This window comes from Phalacrocorax aristotelis, chromosome W (genome assembly GCF_949628215.1).
Source record: "Phalacrocorax aristotelis chromosome W, bGulAri2.1, whole genome shotgun sequence".
NCBI classification, from domain to species: domain Eukaryota; kingdom Metazoa; phylum Chordata; class Aves; order Suliformes; family Phalacrocoracidae; genus Phalacrocorax; species Phalacrocorax aristotelis.
This window is the reverse complement of record NC_134310.1, coordinates 27,280,832-27,299,907: the sequence shown is the minus strand read 5'-3', so window position 1 is coordinate 27,299,907 and position 19,076 is coordinate 27,280,832. Positions and strand designations below refer to the sequence as shown.

The window sequence follows — 19,076 nt, the reverse complement described above, 5'->3', positions numbered from 1 at the left end:
CTAGAAAGCACTAAGAAGTGCTGCATGAAGAATCCTCTGCCTTCTTTACCAAATACTTGGGATTTGATGTTAATCAGACTGGTAAAGGCTTGCCTAGAAAAGCTTTCATGTTAGTCTCTTGTGGTAGAGAGCAACAATTAAGATCTTGCTAGAGAATAGATAAAAGTCAGAAGTCACTGTATTCCTCACTGGGTGTATGTGAAAAAGATGTTACCTTATATTTATGCACAGATGACAGAGGATCAAGCAAACAGATTATTCCTGTAGACATCTTATACTCGGAATTCAAGAAAACTTGATCACTTAAGTCATGATCATATAAATGCTTTGACCTCTGCTAAGAAGAGTTATGTCAGAAAAGTTGTTAAGATGTGACCCAAAACCAGCATAGTCCTACCCAAGGATGGCACATTTATAGCCCAGGATGAACCAGGACTAAATTTGCCCCACTTTCAGATGTGTAGTTCTTGACATGCCATCTTTGACTAATGTCTTGGCAGCTGCAAGGGTGCAATTCATTCTGGAATTTGCCTTTGGCTTTCTAGGCCTCCTGGTCCAGCTTGGTGCTCAGTGGGAGGTAAGTGATGAGCGCAGGTGGCCAGAGGTGGGGAGGCTGGACAGGGGTGAGGGCCTTCCTCTTCCTGCAGTAGCTAGCAGTTAATTCTGCTCAAGCCCTGGCAGGAACCCACCACCCCCTTAGTTTTAGATTGAAAATCAATCTCCTCTATCTTTGATCTCAATATAGTTTATCCCCAAAGATTTATAAGTGAACAAAGAGCATACCTGCATTCACTGCATTTATGAATGGGTTCATACTTCTTCAGGGCTTACTTGCATCACTACAGAATTAAATTAAAATTAAAAATATCTGGGACATTAATTATGGGATCTCCCTCCTAATTTGCCAGAGCTTGTCTACAATGAAGAATTGAGGGCTGTGGAGAATGTTAGAAACATTTTCAATAGCTAACAGAGACATGAAATCAAATGTAGCCTAAACAAACATAATTTATTCATGTGATGAGGACCCTGCTGTATCAGCTACAAGGGCCAGTGCTTCATTCTGAAAATCAAATATCCCTCTGCTAGTATCGTGAATAGACACTATCTTAAAAGAGCAGAAATAATAGTTGAAATAAAAACTGGAAAAGCAAATTTAGGTATCTTGTGCTGTTCTGGAGGATTATTTAGATGTGGCTCTTTTTCCAATCACAGATACCTGGGAACAGTTACAGCCTGAGCTGAACAAGAAAAATCAGAGAGAAGGATGGCAAGGATCGTCAGCAGTACAGAATTACTTCTGTGCTAATCCAGTGATTCTGAAGCAGAACCCTTCAGCCTGAAAAAGAGCTGACCAAGCAGGGTGTGATAAAATCTACAAAATCATGAACAGCAGAGAGAGGGTGTTTAACAACAGTTGTTCATTGCCTCTTCTACTACAAAAATGAGAGACCATCAGATTAAACAAGCAGGCGACTGGCTTAAAGCAAACAAAAGGAGATGCTTCACACCATGTATGATTAAAGTAGGGGAACATTTTGGCATAGAACATGTTCAGTGTTGTAAATGTACATGATTTCAAAAAGTGACTGGACAAATTCACAGAAGAAAATCCATCAAAGGCTATTACAGTCAGATATTACAGGCTTTAAAAAATCCTGAAACCTAGATTTCTGGCAGCTGGGAAACAATTTTACTCACTTGTCCTGTTCTTATATTCTTCCCTAAACATCTAATATTGGCTGCTGTTGAAGACAGCTTATGCTGATAGATGGGTCCTTGGTCTAACCTGGTATAAACTCTCGTTCTGTTAAATGAGAAGCGCAGAAGGGTCCTGAGAACATTTAATAAAATTTTACAGAAAGTAAAGACCCAAAAGGGCCTTAAAGGAAGTGACTTTCACCAGTCACAGCAAATATATCTGCCCTGTAAGAATTATAGAACAAAGGGAGGAAAAAAAAACCCCAACATGGTCAAGAAGGAAAAAAACAAAGTTTGACAATGGGGAGGAGGGGTGGTAGGGTCATCTCCAAGGGTAACAAACTTTTTTCAGCAGTAGGTATGGCAGAAAGTCCCAGATTTTCCTTCAGCCTTCTTCAGCTTTTCAGCTGCAGCCCCTCACCAATGCATTGCTTTTTGGGTATAAAATGAGACCTGCATATGCCTTGGAGACCACAATCAAGTAGGAAATTTGAAAAGATGAACCAAACACTAAACTGATATAGTGGAATATTATTGATCTAAGATGGAAGTATTGAAAAGATGATTATTTCAAAACTTCCAAAGGGGGGAAATGTAACCAAAGTGATGAAATGAATCAACCAGGGTTGTTGTTATATTATGGGAACATGGAGTGTACGAATCAGTGTATCTGTTGATCTGTATTTTAGTCCCTCGGTAATCATTAATGTGAATGAAACAATAGACAATGTGCTTCTGTCAGAAAAAGATGACAAAATGTGGTTTTGCGTAGTGGACTGAGAAAACTGGCCAGGACTGCCAAGATTAAGAGCCAAGTAGGTAAAAGGTAATTCCGGCAGGGGGAGATCGCAACCACCGACTCACGGACCACCTACCCAAGTAATACCACCCACTCAAAAGAAAACAACGGGAAAGGACAACTGAGCCTGTGCAGTAATTTACCTGTGAAGCGAGCAAGTTCGTACCAATCACCAAAGAGAATACTATTGAATATGTATATTTTTGATCTATAACTCACATGAGAAGAGTGTGTAAGGTATGCACGCTTGGAGGAGCAATCCCCCGTGCATCCAGCCCTGCAATAAAGAATGCCTGCCTTTTAACACTACATTGGTGTTACGAGGTTTATTCCCGATTTCGGTGACAGTGGGACTACCCCCCGTGCTGCCCAGCGCTGAATAAACATACGTACTTTACAGTCTTACAGATTGTGGAGTCCGCTTTCCGCACGTCAGTTTGGCGAGCCAGCCAGGAGTCTCTGCTCGGCTGCGGGATCGGCTGCGGAGCGGACGCCCCTAGGCGCGCCCCGAGAACTCTTCTTGGAGGAGCCTCCGCTGCCGGCCGCTCACCGCGGGAGCAGACAGCAACCTCCTGAAGCCGCGGAAGAAAACGGTATGTTTTATAGGAAGGGCCTGTAAGTCGTACGCGTGGCCGGGGCAGCTGGTAAATTGCGCAGAGACGTCTGGCGTGCAGCAGAGTCCTCGTAGGGGAAGGTACCCTGTAAGGTAACAAGGGGATTCGCTGACCGAATCGCGGCCGCTAGCGATCTTGGGGGTAGATCGAGTGAATCCGAGGCCACCGCTGCATCCCGGTGTCGGGAGCCAGGACGGACCTGCTAATGACTGGTATATAAGAAGCAATTGCGCTTGGGTTATTTCGTATTTGCAGCTGCTAGAGAGATACTAGCTGGAACGATACTGTTTTGTTTGCAAACTTGTGTATATATGTGTCTGAAGCTGGACCGATAATTGTGTATCTTTTCTGTTTTGTTTGCCTGAGTATTGTATGTTGAAAACTTGTGTATATGTGTGTCTGAGACACAGCATTGCTGTGAAGTGAGTGGGAGTCCCGATTTGCGGTTCTGTAACTCCGCGAGGAGCACGGCCAGAGATGGACAAAGCACCTGGAATGTTTATAAATTTGTAAATCTTTGTTATGTAAATTGAGCTGCCGTGGTGCTTGGCCATTCTCCTAAGTATCGGGAGACTGGCTAATCATCAGAGTGGCAGAACAAAAGAGACCCCCGGTAGCTTGGGTTTGAACTTTAGAAACATTCAAACGAGGGAAAGGGTTGGATGAGAAGGGAAATCAAGGCTTTTACTCAAATAAGACATAATTAACTCTCGCAGAACACAAGTGACCTCAAATCCCCACACTGGTGGGCAGAACCAAAAAGTTTTACTTGATCCCAGGTGTTTGGGATCTGTGGGAGGGAAGCTGGGAGAAAGCTATAGAGAACTATAGAAAGAGATCCGTGTGGAAATTGAAACAAAGAATTAGGATAAGCAGGAAGTAGTATAAAGAGAGGAAGAGAAAGTCAGAAGAATGGGTAACACCCAGGGCGGCATTTTAAAGAAGAGCCCCCTGGGGTGTGTATTGGCTCATTGGAAAGACATAGTTGGGACTAGGGGAACAGAAAGTAAAAAGACCCTTATCAAATATTGTAATCAATGGTGGCCGTTGTATAAACTAGAAGGTGAAGCTAAGTAGTCGTTAAATGGATCTATAGATTATAACACTCTCTTACAGCTAATGTTGTTTCTAAGGAGAGAAGGGAAGTGGGATGAAGTGTCATATGCAGACATGTTTTTCACCTTCCGAAATCATCCAGAGTGGCAAAGGGACTGTGGGATGGTGCCGCCACAGGACCCTATGGTACTCGCACTCGAGCAAGAAAATAACAAGGGACTTAAAGGTAAACTAAGGCGGTGTTGTTCGGCATGTAGCATTGGACAAAGGTGCACTAAAGTAGATAAAATTCATCAGGCACCAGAACAAGATCTAACTGATTCATTTAAGCCTCCCCCTCGACCACAGGAAGGGGATGTGGACTCGGATGGAAATCCCACTCCCCCGGACAGTCCTATATCTTCCTGCACAAGGAAGAAAACTGCTTCTGGGACTGCCTCTACAGCATTACAAGCTCCTCTTTGGGAGGCAGTAGGGCCAGATGGGGGAACAATGCAGTTAAACAGGGTCCTTCCGAATCCCCATCTGAATTCCTGGATCGCTTGAGGGATGTAATGTGCCGCAGCACACCGCTGGATCCTGGGTCAGAGGTAGGAGTACAACAACTAGTCTCCCTGTTCTTGGGTCAGTCCACGGGGGATATCAGGCGCAAACTCCAGAAGCTGCACACCACAGAAAGTAGAAATCTGGAAGTGTTACTGGACGAAGCATGGAGAGAATTTAGTAATAGAGAGGAAATGTATAGACAAGGGCAGTTATTAGAGAAGGGGAGGAAAGGCCTAGACGAGAACAGACCCGATTGGGGAAGGATCAATGTGCTTTGTGTAAGAGATTTGGTCATTGGAAAAAGGAATGGCCAAGAAATAAAGAAAAGGGATGAAGCCACCAGATGGGAAGAATGGTAGCTCATGTGAAAGAAGATTGATGGGGACCTGGGGAATCTACCCTAGTGGATCCACTGGTTATAATGAAGCTAGGGAAAAAGCAACAAGAAGTAGAATTTTTAGTTGCTACAGGGGCAACATATTCAGTCTTAAATCAAGCCTTGATGCCCCTAGAGAATTAATATATCTTGGTAAAAGGGGCAACTGGCCAAAGTGAAAAGGCATATTTTTGTAAGCCACTGGAGTATAAATTAGGTAAACAATGGGGCATTCACCAATTTTTGTATATGTCCAGTTCCCCAAAATCACTTTTGGGAAGAGATTTGTTAGAACAATTGGGTGTGAAAATTGCATTTGAAAAAGGAGAAATTACTCTGGAAGTGAAAGACCCACAGTACATCCAAATCCTGAGTCTATCCTTAATTAGTCCTCTCACAGAAGAAAAAATCAGTGAAGAGATTCTAAACCAGGTATATCCCGGGGTATGGGCCACTGATATACCCAGGAGGGCAAAGAATGCACCACCTGTTGAAGTCAGACTCAAAGAAGGTCAGCAACCAGTAAGAATTAAGCAATACCCCCTAAAGAAGGAAGATAGAGAGGGAATTCAGCCAGTGATTGAAAAATTTTTGCAATGAGGATTATTGAAAGAGTGTGAGTCTGACTTTAACACTCCTATCTTACCTGTTCGTAAGCCTGACGGGTCATACCGTGTGGTCCAGGATCTACGGGCTGTAAATAAGATAACCGAAGACTTGTACCCTGTAGTAGCGAATCCATACACCCTGTTGACCGTATTAACACCTGAACGAACTTGGTTCACTGTTTTAGACTTGAAAGATGCTTTCTTTTGCCTCCCTCTCCATGAAGCCAGCTAAAAATTATTTGCAAGCCGTCCAGATTTGAGAGACAGCCCTATGGAAAATGGGGAAAACTGGTTCACAGATGGAAGCAGATATGTCCTGAGTGATAAGAGACATGAGGGGTATGCCATTACCACCAGCCAAGAAGTAATAGAGGCAGAGCCTTTGCCCATGAATACCTCTGCACAGAAGGCAGAAAAAATCGCTCTGACTCATGCCGTGGAATTGGCCCAAGGCAAAGTTGTGAACATATATACAGACTCGAAATATGCCTTCGGGGTTGTGCATGCGCATGGAGCAATCTGGAAGGAAAGGGGACTATTAAACTCTCAAAGGAAAAATATCAAGCATGCAGAAGAAATCTTGAGGCTGTTGGAGGCTGTCCAACTTCCTGAGAAAGTGGCAATCATGCACATTAAGGCACACCAGAAAGTGAGCTCAGAATTGGAAAAAGGAAATGAGCTGGCGGCTAGAGAGGCAAAACAAATAGCCAAAACAGAGGCAACAATGGAAGGAGCTCTGGTCCCTGATGGATGAATTTCTCTAGAAAGTAAGCCAAAATATACCAAGGAGGACCAGAAGTTTATCACAGATTTGGAAGGGTCATATAACAAAGAAGGGTGGGCCCACACCCCACAGGGAAAATTAATCATTCCCTCCTGTTTAATATGGCATTTAGTAAGAGAGCAACATAGAAAAAGGCATTGGGGGACAGAAGCTCTGTATAAATATTTAATTAGAGAAATTGTGGCCATAAATTTATACAGTACAGTAAGACAGGTGACTCAGCAGTGCGATCTTTGCCTCCAGACTAATCCTAAGAATAACCGCAGGCCAGAAATGGGCCAAATTGGGAAAGGCAATGGGCCTGGACAACAATGGCAAATTAATTTTACAGAACTCCCAAGAAAAGGGAGGTATCGATATTTACTGGTATTAACTGATACCTTTTCAGGTTGGCCAGAAGTGTTCCCAACTAGAACAGCCAAGGCTTGGGAGGTAACTAAAATATTAGTACAAGAGATAATACCACGCTTTGGGGTTCCAGCTACAGAGGACCACATTTTACCTCAAAAGTGGTACAACAAATTAGCCACCATTTGGGTATAGATTGGCAGCTTCATACCCCATATCGCCCTCAATCGAGTGGCCAAGTGGAAAAAATGAACCACTTAAACAGCAAATTGTGGAATTGGGACAAGAGGCAAATTTGACCTGGCCTCAGTCTCTCCCTTTAGCCCTTTTGCACATGCGAACGAGATCAGGGGCAAAGGAAGGACTGAGCCCCTTTGAAATCTTGTATGGAAGACCCTATGGGATACAGGGAGGAATATCCATACAAGCTGGGGACGAAATCATAACTTCCTATATGGTGGTATTGGGCAAACAGCTCAATAAAATCAGAAAGCATGTAGTTGGGGCACGAGGTAGGGGTTTAGATGGACCTGTACATAATATCTAGCCTGGAGATTATGTGTACATAAAGTTTCTTGCAGAAAAAACTCTGGAACCACAGTGGGAAGGACCGTTCCAGGTACTCCTCACCTCCTTTACAGCAATCAAGATCAAAGAGCAGAGTGCCTGGATACATCACACTAGGGTGAAGAAAGCACCACAAAAAGGTTTGGACTTCTGAAGTCCAGGGACCCTTGAAGCTCAAACTGCAGAGGTAGAATGCGGATTAAGATTTGCGTAATCCTGATAGATCTACAGGCAATTAGTGTAGCTACCTGGCAAGAAAATTCGTATGTACAATTGACACAGAATATTACTCAAATTATAAACAAGACCGATTGTTGGGTTTATACTCAAATGCCAAGGCACTCTGGTCATGGAGTGCCCTTATAGGTGTCCCATTGCCACTAAATATCTCTTGGACAGATTACACTTTCTGGCAAAATACTACTCTCAGGAAAGATCCCCAAACCAAGTGGGGCTGGGGTTGGGAATGAAAACAATAACAGCCAATACCTCAGGAGACCGCTGCCTGGTAAGCTCAGGAAATGGCATGTTTGTTGGAGAATAGTCAAATTGCAATGAATCCATCTCATTGAACATGACAAATATTGACCCAGCATTCCAGTCACTTAATTATACTGGCCTCCCAGTTCCTCTAGGGACAGGGTGGTATTGGTTGTGTGGTACAGCAGCTTGGAAGACTTTGCCTCTGGGGTGGCGGGAAGCATGTACTTTAGGCGCCCTGATTCCCAACATCACTATTATTGATAAAACAACACAGAATCCCTTGAGAAGAGGACGGAGAGCCACTTTAATCAGAAACCAAAAAACAAATAACCCCTTAACAGAAAGTCCGACAGGCTACCATAGCTTTGTGCGGTGGCTAATTCCATCCTTGGGGGTTAGCGAGTTGGCGAAGGCCATAGTAAACATCTTGGCTGTAATAGAGATATTCGAGAATAAAACTGTAGATGCCATCAGGGCACTCCAAGAAGAAGCTACTGGTTTATTGAAAATAGTATCACAAAATTGTATGGCCCTAGACTTATTATTAGCCTCACAGGGAGGGGTATGCACAGTAGTCAATGCCAGCTGTTGCATGTATGTAGACCGAAGTGGGTGAATTGCTGCTGACTTACAGGGGATCAGAGAACAATCAAAAATCCTACATAGAGTAACTCAAGATGACACGTCCTGGGGGTTTTTCGAGCTATGGGAAAAACTAACTTCTTGGTTCCCAAATTTAACATGGCTAAAGCAGTTATTTGTTACTATAATAATCATTATAGTCTTATCCATAGTCCTTTGCATAGCAGTACGAGGTGCCTTATGGTGTTTCCGGAGTACAGGAGATTCCTACAGTGAATGGAAAAAGAACCAACTGTGATGAAGACTGGAATCTGGCAAATACTTTGAGAATGTTAGATAAAGAAACATTGTATTAGAATATTAGAATAAGAGCATTAGATAAAGAAACACTGTATTAGAATGGGGTGTAGTAAAAGAATTTACTAACTCTGTAGAAAAGGGGGGACTGAAAGGGGGAAGGGGCTTTTAGGATGCAAAACCAAAAGTTAACTGTTCTATTGCTGAATGCTTATCCAGCTGAAAGTTAATTGTTGCGGAATGCTTACTAGCCGCTGTGTAAAATAATTAGCAAGGAGGCCTGGAATCCACCAGCAAAGGACAAATTCCTGATAAGGATAGAAAATTGTCTCAAGAACCAGCTAAAACTGACTTTGCAGTTTGGACAAGTGTCAAGGGATAACTGAGTCTGCGCAAAACCAAAAGGTTACTAGCGGTGATGAAGAGGAGCCAGCAGCCTTCATCTTTACGACCCCCGACGACCACCACAAGGAGGCACTGTGCAAGCTCAGTTGGGAAAGATTTACGGAAATAACTTTTTTTTGCTAATTTCAGTACGAAGCGGGGAAAGGTCATGCATATGTATAGGCGTATTGGAAAATCTTATGTATATGTAATGCTTTACTGTATAAATCCAAGACAAACTCACACGGGCACGCATGACTTTGGTGGGACTACCCCCCGTGCCGCCCAGTGCTGAATAAACATACGTACTTTACAGTCTTACAGATTGTGGAGTCCGCTTTCTGCACATCAGAAGGTAGGATCTGGGCTATCTCCTTTCTTTGCCTCTTGGATACCCGACAGAGGTCATGAGCAGTGGAGCTGGGGGCTTTGCACGGTGTGGTTTGGGGACTGTCCTCCGTGGCCGGCAAGCCGCCCGGGACTTATATTTCTGCAAAGCCAAGTCTAGATGCTGCATGGGCAGACAGTCATGCTGTTGGCAAATTATGCATTACTCCTTAAAAAACCCAAACAAACCTCAAAACCAAAAAACCCCCCATGTCTCTAAACTGTTAAAGTTCAGCGATTCTCAGGTCTAGGAGCTTGAAAACAGTAATGTACAGGGGAAAAAAAGGCTTGACGGACAACAGCAAAGCAATACTTTTTCATTTTAGTACACTTGTCTTATGTACTTTATAAAACAAAAGTTTAACATGTTTACACAGAAGAAAGCCAAGATTATAATTTCTCATTTTAACCTTTTTTTTCTATTATAATAGACTTATGGAGCTTTTATTTTGTACTTTATGTGTATTCTTTACAAAGAATTTTGTTAAAAATTGCTGGCAAGTAATGTACAATTTTAATGCAAAATTTTTACACATTTTCAAAAATAAAGTTTTTAATTAAAAAAACCTAAAGCAACCAAACCAAAAGACCAAAGGAGCCCAGCCAAACAACTGGCTTTGGACTGTTCCCTCCTTAATACTTCTCCCTTCTTTGCAACATTTATAGGTTTTTTTTCTTCAGTATTAATAGCACAATAGCCAAGGAATTTTACAGCTTGAAATTTAATATGAGTGGATTTGACCACGAAGAAGATCAGAATATCATCTTCACAGTCAAACCATTGTTAGCCCTAGCAGAGAGTGAAAGACAAAAACAACAAAGAGCAAGGACAAAAGAGGGAATAAAGAGAAATAGGTCTCTCTCACAGGAGTAAAGCCCAGTTCTGTAAGGATCCAATCAGGGGATTGATTAAAAAGACAGTTTTAAACTATTTTTATACTTTTGGGTGAGTTTTAAATCACAGCTGCTTCACAGTTTTGTTTCCAAGAGGCCCAAAGGAAAATAATAAGGGGCATGTACTGAACTTCAAAGAGATTTCTTCTAGCCTCTTATGTTTCTATGGTGATAATACAGACATGTTTCTACTTTTCAATACATATAATAAAAAATGAGCATTGAAATATCCTCATGTGATGAGCTGATTAAATGTACGAGCTATTGAAGTAAGGATAAGTGTACAGCCAAACCATGAAAGGAGCTTTTTTGATTTTGAACTCTCAACACACAAAAGATCCATAGATATCTATTTCATAGACTAAAATATTTTTTTAACCAAAAGGTTTGCCTCAAATATTTGGAGCTTAGATGTGAAGAGAGAATTGTAGTTTTAAGAGTGGTTGCTTGTTATGGACTATGAATACTTGTTTTTCAAATCAGGGAGGCACTTTTCAAATACAACTGTATTTATAACAATTTAGTAGATTCAGGGATAAATTATGAGAATTTTCATAAAAGAAAAAAAAGAAGGAGGGATGCTTTTTAGTGATCTTTGGAGTGGGGAGGGAAAGATTGTGTGGTTACATGCTTTTATATATCGAAGTACCTCTTCGCCTTGGTTTTAAGTATTCTCATGGATAGAAAAGTGATGCTTTTCTGTTTTGCTTGTAGCAATGCGGGGTAAAAATAATGGTTTTCAATAAGTGGAAAGACTGGATGTATGATCTCTTCCGGGTTTTATTTGCAGTATGCATCTGAAGGGCCTTTTTGGGTGTTGATGCCGTGAAAAGCTGAAATCAGGACTCAATAGTCTGAACGACTATTAAGCAGGTATTCTTTATTGCAGCACTGGATGCACAGGGGATCACTCCTCCTAATGCGCGTGCCTGCACAGGATTAGTTGCATAACTTATACAAGCTTTACATACATATTCATTAGTTCTCCAACAAAATATATGCATATTCATTAATGTTCCAAGAACTCATTATCATGTGCAAATGTCCTCTGCACATGCCTGTTGGTGTCTCCGGGCGGTCGTCAGGGGTCTCTGGATGAAGGATATATTCTTCCTCACTGTGCCCACTAGTTAACTTTTGCTTTTGCACAAACTCAGTTCTGAGCTCACGTATATACTGTCCTTGAGGGATAGTCTGTTCTGGTTTAGTGTTTGCTCTGCAGCTCCTTATCTTTATGGTTCTGTATATCTGCTTTTCTAAGGTCAAATGTTGTCGTCATAAATTTTTGTTTGGGCGCTTCTTGTCTTGAAGCCTTTCTGACTCCCCAAAGCAACAAGTTTTAGTCACAACAGTTCTAACTTTATCTATCCCTCCTTTTCTTTTGAGGACTTGTAGCTTACCTGCTACAGTTCTCAATATAAGAATTTACTAAGTCTCAAATGGAGACTATTATAGAAATGTTTTTTTTGTTTGCAAACTTAATAATAATTCATCCTTTTCAAGGGCCCGAGTAAAATATTTCTCTGTTTCCACTTGGTGTCTAATCTTATTTCTTTTCCAATCACCGTATGTCTCAGCTGAATTTCGACAACACCAGAGAAAACATCTGAGACACACAAACAAACATTCCTAAAACCATTAGCGTAACCGAGCCAATGAATAATTGTTTTAACCATCTTAGATGAGGAAGCCAAGAAGTCAATTTATCCCACAAATCTTGAAACCCTAAAGAAGTGTCATCTAGAGATACATCATGGAATAGTTGTGTTTTTTCCCAAAGTGCATTCAGATCTGCTTCTATCTGCTTATCTTTATGGATATATGCACAGCAGCTGGTACTAATGATCATGCATACGTCCCCTTCTTTGGCAGTCAATAAATCTAATGCCATTTGATTTTGCAACACAACTTTACTAAGGGATGACACCTCCGCCTGCAAATTCTTTATAGTCTTGAATCTTGATTGCAGTGAAGGTGGTCAGCAACACCTGGTAAGGTCCATTCCACTTCTCTCCCAGCAGATTACCTGAAAAATTCTTAACATAAACCCAATCTCCAGGGCTAAATGGGTGGATCGGATGATCTAACCCTTTGGCCCTGGTTCCCAAAACACTTTTATTAATCTTTTCCAATTGTTTTCCTAAGGATATAACATAATTTTGTAAGTAATGATCTCCCAACTGGTTCAGCTCCTCCCCTTGGTACTTAGCCTGATATGGTCTTCCATATAGTATCTCAAAAGGGCTCAAATTTTCTTTAGCCCTAGGTTTTATGTGTATTCGGAGTAGTGCAATAGGTAGCGCTTGGTACCAATAGAGGCTTGCTTCCTGGCATATCTTTGCTATTTCTTGTTTTATCATGGGATTCATTTTTTCTACTTGTCCATTGGCTTGTGGTCCGTAAGGTGTATGTAATTGCCAATTGATTCCCAGTAGCTTGCTGACTTGCTGCACTATTCTGCACAAAAATGTGTGCCCTTGTCTGATGAAATTACCATAGGTACCCCAAATCGGGGTATTATTTCATTTAATAGTACCTTAGTAACCTCCCTCGCTTTATTTGTTCTACAAGAAAATGCTTCTGGCCATCCGGAAAAGGTGTCTGTGAGTACCAATAGGTATCTATACCCCCCTTTTCTTGGAAGTTCCAAGAAATCAATTTGCCAATTGTCCCCTGGTATATTTCCTTTCCCAATATTCCCTAATTGTACCCAGTTACCTGTATTAGGATTATTTTTCAAACATATTTCACACTGCTGAGTTACCTGCTGGATTGTAGTATATACATTTCTCCTATTAATTTCTGATTAAAAAAGTTATACAGGGAGTCTGCCCCCCAATGTGTTCTGTTATTATGTTCCTCTTTAACAATTCCCCATTTCTGTTTGGCAGGAATTATAATTTGGATGTCACTCGAATGGGTCCATCCTCTGGAGGGAACCCACCCTCCCATTTCTTCTATTAATTATTTGTCGGCCATAGAATATTCAATATTTTCTTGCTCACCTAGGCTCTTACTTTTATTATCTGGAATTAAGGCTAAAATCTCTTGCATTCTCTCCGCTGCCTGCTTAGCCTCATAGTCAGCCAATCTATTACCTTTTTCCTGTTCAGTGTTACCCTTTGGGTGTCCTTGACAGTGCATGATGGTGACTTTGGTTGGCAGTTGAATTGCCTTTAATAGGCGAAGTATTTCCTCTGCATGCTTAATCTGCCTTTCTTGTGCAGTTAGCAGTCCTCATTCTTTCCAAATTGCTCCATGAGCATGGACAACTCCAAAGGCGTTTTTGGAATCTGCCCATATATTTATCTTTTTCCCTTTTGCCAGCTCCAGGGCCCTCATTAGGGCAATAATTTCAGCCTTTTGAGCTGATGTTCCAGCAGGTAGTGATTGAGATTTGATTATTTTGTTCGCTGTTGTCACCGTGTATCCGGCCTTTTGAGTACCTTGTTGGACAAAGCTGCTTCCGTCTGTGAACCAGGAATCTTGTGCATCTTCCAGAGGTGGTTCTTTCAAATATGATCTGCTAGAATATACAGTCTCTATGGTCTCTAAGCAATCGTGTGTAAATGACTCAGATGTCACCCCACTGAGGAAAGAAGCTGTGTTCGTAACATTAGTTACTTCATTATTAGTATTGTCTGGTTCAATTGAAATGGCCTGGTACTGTAGAAATCGGGATGGGGAAAGCCAGTGATTCCCTTTCTGTTCCAACACAGGTGATGCTGTGTGTGAAACCAGTACTGCGATCTTTTGGCCTGAGGTGAATTTCCAGGCCTCCTGAATATTCAGGACCACAGCCGCCACAGCTCACAGGCACCCTGGCCACCCCTTGCTTACTTTGTCAAGCTGTTTAGAAAAACAGGCCACAGCTCTTCTGTAGGGTCCTAGCCGCTGAGCTAGGACTCCCAGAGCTATACCTTGTCTTTCATGGGAAAACAGCCAGAAGGTTTAGTCACATCAGGTAGGCCCAGGGCCGGGGCCTTCATTAGGTCCTTTTAAGTGTCTTGAATGCATTTTGAGCTTCTTTGGACCAGACCAATTGAGTGGGGTTGTTTTTCAAAAGTTCATACAAAGGTTTTACTATTATTCCATAATTATAAATCCATAACCAGCACCAACCTGTCATTCCCAAAAAGGTCCTGAGTTCTTTTACCGTCTGAGGGAGGGGGGTTCTGCAGATGGCTTCTTTTCGTTCTGTTCCTAATTCCCGTTGTCCTCCAGATAATTCATATCCAAGGTAGGTTACTTGTTGCCACACCATCTGAGCTTTCTGTTGAGAGGCTCGATACCCATTTAGTCCCCAAAAGTTCAACAAACTGATAGTCCATTGTATACAGTCAGGTTTTGTTTCAGTTGCTATTAATAAGTCGTCCACATACTGTAAAAGGACTCCTTCCCTGGAGGGAGGAGCCCACGTTTGAAGTTCTCATCCTAATAGATTTCCAAAGATTGTTGGACTGTTTTTAAAACCTTGGGGTAACACTGTCCAGGTAAGCTGGGTTTTCCTGCCAGTGGTAGGGCTTTCCGATTCAAATGCAAATAAATTTTTACTTTCTTTGGCTAAAGGCAAACAGAAGAATGCGTTTTTTTAAATCTAATACTGTAAACCATGCTTGATTATCCCATAATTTAGTAAGTAAGGTATAAGGATTAGCTACCACAGGGTGTAAATCTTTAACAATTTTATTTATTCCTCTTAAATCTTGTACTACTCGATTTCTACCTTTTTCTCTTGTCTCCCTAGCTTTATTTTAACCAGTGGATCCGCTAGGGTAGATGCCCTAGGTCCCTGTCAATCGAACTCTGTTTCAGCTATCAAGGTCTGTGGGGTCTCCTTGAGCTTTGGGCATTCATTTTTCCAATGTCCTTTCTCCTGACAATATGCACACTGATTCTTTCCCAGTCCCCCTCTATTTCCAAAGGGCCTGCCTTCCCCTTCCTCATCCTCTAAATCCTCCTCTGTTCACCATTCCTCTCTGTTCCAAGGCCGCCACCATAGCTGTTGCCATCACTTTCATCAGTTTTCCTCTATCCACGTTCTCCCGATCCCTCTAAACTCTCCATGCCTCCTCATGCAATTTCTCTAAGTCTCTTATTTCCAGTTCTTTTAACTTCTGTAGCTTCTTTCTTATATCTGTAGATGATTGCCCCAAAAATAGAGAAACAAGTTGTTCTTGTCCCACATCCGAGGAGGGATCCAGGGTAGTGTATTTTCGCATGGCATTTCTCAATTGATCCAGAAATTCACTAGGGGTCTCTTTCTGCCCCTGTTTGACAGCACATAATGCTGACCAATTTACAGCTTTTGGAATTGCATTTTATAATCCCAATTTTATCCAATCTTGGTATCTTTTTAATAATCTATAATCACGCCCGTCATTGGGGTCCCAACGTGGGTCAGTCAGGGGAATGTAATTGTCCACATTCCCTTGTAAGGTTCCCCCAGTAATTTGGGCCTGCACGTGAGTTTGTGCAGTTTTTAATACTAATTGTTTTTCTGTTTCCGTCACTTCCCCCAAAATCAAATCTACATCTGTCCACTCAGGGTCCTGGGTTTTTAAAATTATTATTCAAATTGTTTTGCCACTTGAGAGGGGTCATCCTGGCATCCCCTAGCTACCTCTTCCCAGGCATCTAAATCAGTAGTGGAAAAGGGTACTTTTACTCTAGCCGGTCCTCCTGCCCCTGTTACCTCTCGTAATGGAGCCAGGAGTTGTGGAGCTTTCTCTGTTCTACTGGTCTCTGGCCAAGAGTTCCAAGTTCGTAGGCAGACAGTGTCTCCTGGCTGGAATGGGTGGACTGGTGTGTCCAAGGGAAGAGGTCCTTTGATTTAGGTACATGTATAATGAAGACAAAGTCTGTGAGAGAGAAATCAAATATTCCTTGATGGCAGCCTGTCCTCTTATATGCATTTGGTCTCCCTTGTTGTTTAAGAGGTTTGTGGGATATGCGTTCCCATATACGATCTCAAAGGGGCTTACTCCCTCGTTAACCCTAGGGGTTATTTGAATTCACAAAAGAACTAAAGGTAAGGCTTCTATCCAGTTAAGGTGTGCTTCCTGGTAAAGTTTAGAGACTTGCCACTTGAGGGTCTGATTCAGCCTTTCTACTTTTACACTAGATTGAGGCCTCCAGGGGGTGTGTAATTCCCACTTAATCTGTAAAAACTTGAAAATTCCTTGTATTACTTCTGTAATAAAATGAGGCCCATTGTCAGAGGAGATTTCCTCTGCAATACCAAATCTAGGAATAATTTCTTTCAATAAAATCCTAATCACTTCTCTAGCTTTGTTGGTGCGACAAGGGAAAGCCTCTGGCCAACCAGGGAAAGTACCTACTAATACCAATAAATATTTATACTGATTACATTTAGGTAATTCTGCAACCTCCTTTGGCTGAAGAACTGCTTGCAGAAGTCTCATAATGTCTGTTCCATATTTTATTGGCACCCCTTGCAAGTTTAATATTTCTCTTTCTTTCCAAATTGCCCCATGTGCAGGTACCACTCCAAATGCGCTTGTGGTTTACCACCTAGCACCAATCTTTGTGCAAAAATGACTTGAACAAAATACCTCTGCTCCGTGTGTAGTTTGGCATTTTGCACACCGGGTGAATGAACCCACTTTTTGGGATAACGCCTTCACGTTCCGTGCCGGGCACCCATCGGCCGCCTGGCAGGGCACAGCCCCTGCTGTCTGTGCCTCAGAGGAAAAGAGAGATGTACCAGCTAGGCTTTAAGTGTGCCAAGAAAGTAGAAATAATTACGGACTGGACTGTACGGAAGGCTTTTTTTTGTTTAAATGCAGTGTCAAGCCAATTTCAGAAATGCTATCGCTGAATTAAATTCAGCGGGAAAGTTTTTTTGGTTTTTTTTTTTAAATCAAAACAATTAAACATGGTCTTTCTCCAAAACACAAGAGACCTGTTGAATAGATTCTAAGTTTCCCTTTCATTTATGGAACAAAACAGCATGCAGAAGTCTGTGGGGCCCCATATTTAGATGATAAATTATACAATTTATGTTGGAAGCAAAAGGATAAATAGATATGTCAATCATGGCATTAATTCTTTGTCTGAGCCTGGGAAAGTCTTATCTATGGTTAATCCGAAGGTATTTCTCTCCGCAGCACTGCTCAGCCAATGCAGGCACAGCCAGTGTGATCCCACCTGGTTGTGCTGTATAGTTCTCTACCAGACACACTGACGCACACTTGGGAATGGAGCAGCAATAGTGACATTCAGCACATCCTGATGATGTTTATTAACTCTGACAGCTAAAGTGGAGCCAATAATGATACTTGCATCAGGCGCAGATTATCTTATGCACTGTATACAAACAGCATACCCTAGTTCTTCACAAATGACCCGTGGAGTCCCACCTGCTCCTTTGTGCAGAGGAGTCTGTCCCATTAGGTCACAGGAGTGAGTAGGAGGAGGGTATATGCAAGTGCACCATGCAGCATCTCTCCCCAAGCTGAAGTCCTTCCAGAAGTCCACTCCTCCTGTGAGGGCTTGGATACTCAGTTCTTCAATGATTTCACTAGGTCTTTCACCACAAGTATATTTTTTTCTTAAACAATCCAACTCTCAGTTGTGTGAGAGCTCAGGGTACTTTTTAATGGCATCTTTAGTATTCGTAGCAAAGGAGAAAAACTTCAACTCTAAATGGTTCAAAAGCCAGGTGGCATAAAACAAGGCAGCTGATTAAGATGTACCGGTTCTACATCTTTTTCACTTGCAAAGTCAGTAGGAACACACTATCGCGTCAATGCCACCTGATCGTCTTGGCGCAGTGGCACAGTCTGGTGGCTGGGCCCGGGGTGCGCCAGGAGGGCGGGGACCGAGGGGCGCTGGCTTGGGAGGCGTCTGGCCAACCTGTCCCAATGTCTTTCAGCAAGAACCTGCTCAGCAGTGGCCCAGCAGAGGCAGGGGAAAGCGGTGCAGCCCCATGTGAGTGAGCAGAATTGAGGGCATGCCACAGCATCCCGGAGCAGCCTTGCCTGACACATGAACCCTTCTCACCCATTGTGCTGAAGACCTGCCTTGTAACTAGAGATCTCTGAAGAGGAATGTGCCCTACTTACAGGTTTGGTTTTTTCCGAGACCCAAATTTCCTAAATCCTGATTCAGTTTAAAAATAATGTTTTGAAGGATTTCAGCAACACTATTTTTGAACATCTGCTTGTACGGGATATCCACTTGTGCATGTGTATGTAGGCACATGCACAGGAGCATCAGTGGAAGAAACGGGTACATCTGGTGAAATTAGGGTTTTGTGAGAAAGTGCTACAAGACCAAAGCAAAGCAAACCTTGACTCCTATATCCCTGTACTTCCTCACAGATGCAACAGCACTGATGTGATGTTAAAAAGCAGACTTCAGATTTAGCTTTTATCTGAGAAGAAATTAGTACCCTGTAGCTTCATTTGGCATGTGGCATTTAGTGTTTTGAAGTAGCTCCTAGAACTGCAGCTCTGTGTAGAATTTTTACTGCCATGAACAGACCATGCTCAGCTTCATATCAATAGACATCATAGAATCATTAAGGTTGGAAAAGACCTCTGAGATCAAGTCCAACCATCAACCCAACACCACCATGCCTCCTAAAACATATCCCCAAGTGCCACGTCTGCATGTTTTTTGAACA

The 19,076-nt window shown here is 42.2% G+C and overlaps 3 long non-coding RNA genes across 3 annotated transcripts in view; 1 reads left to right on the top strand and 2 right to left on the bottom strand.

The window, feature by feature from the left end:
- Positions 1 to 19,076, top strand: part of LOC142049855 (uncharacterized) — a 704,768-nt gene that overhangs the window by 117,254 nt on the left and 568,438 nt on the right. The gene's annotated exons all lie outside the window — the stretch shown is intronic.
- Positions 11,757 to 14,790, bottom strand: LOC142049409 (uncharacterized). Its single transcript, XR_012657709.1, has 3 exons — positions 14,549 to 14,790; positions 13,873 to 13,949; positions 11,757 to 12,452 (listed from the first exon to the last, which is right to left on the bottom strand). It is a non-coding gene; the product is annotated as an uncharacterized LOC142049409 (long non-coding RNA).
- LOC142049477 (uncharacterized) lies at positions 15,509 to 17,922 on the bottom strand. Its single transcript, XR_012657733.1, has 3 exons — positions 17,809 to 17,922; positions 16,122 to 16,287; positions 15,509 to 15,563 (listed from the first exon to the last, which is right to left on the bottom strand). It is a non-coding gene; the product is annotated as an uncharacterized LOC142049477 (long non-coding RNA).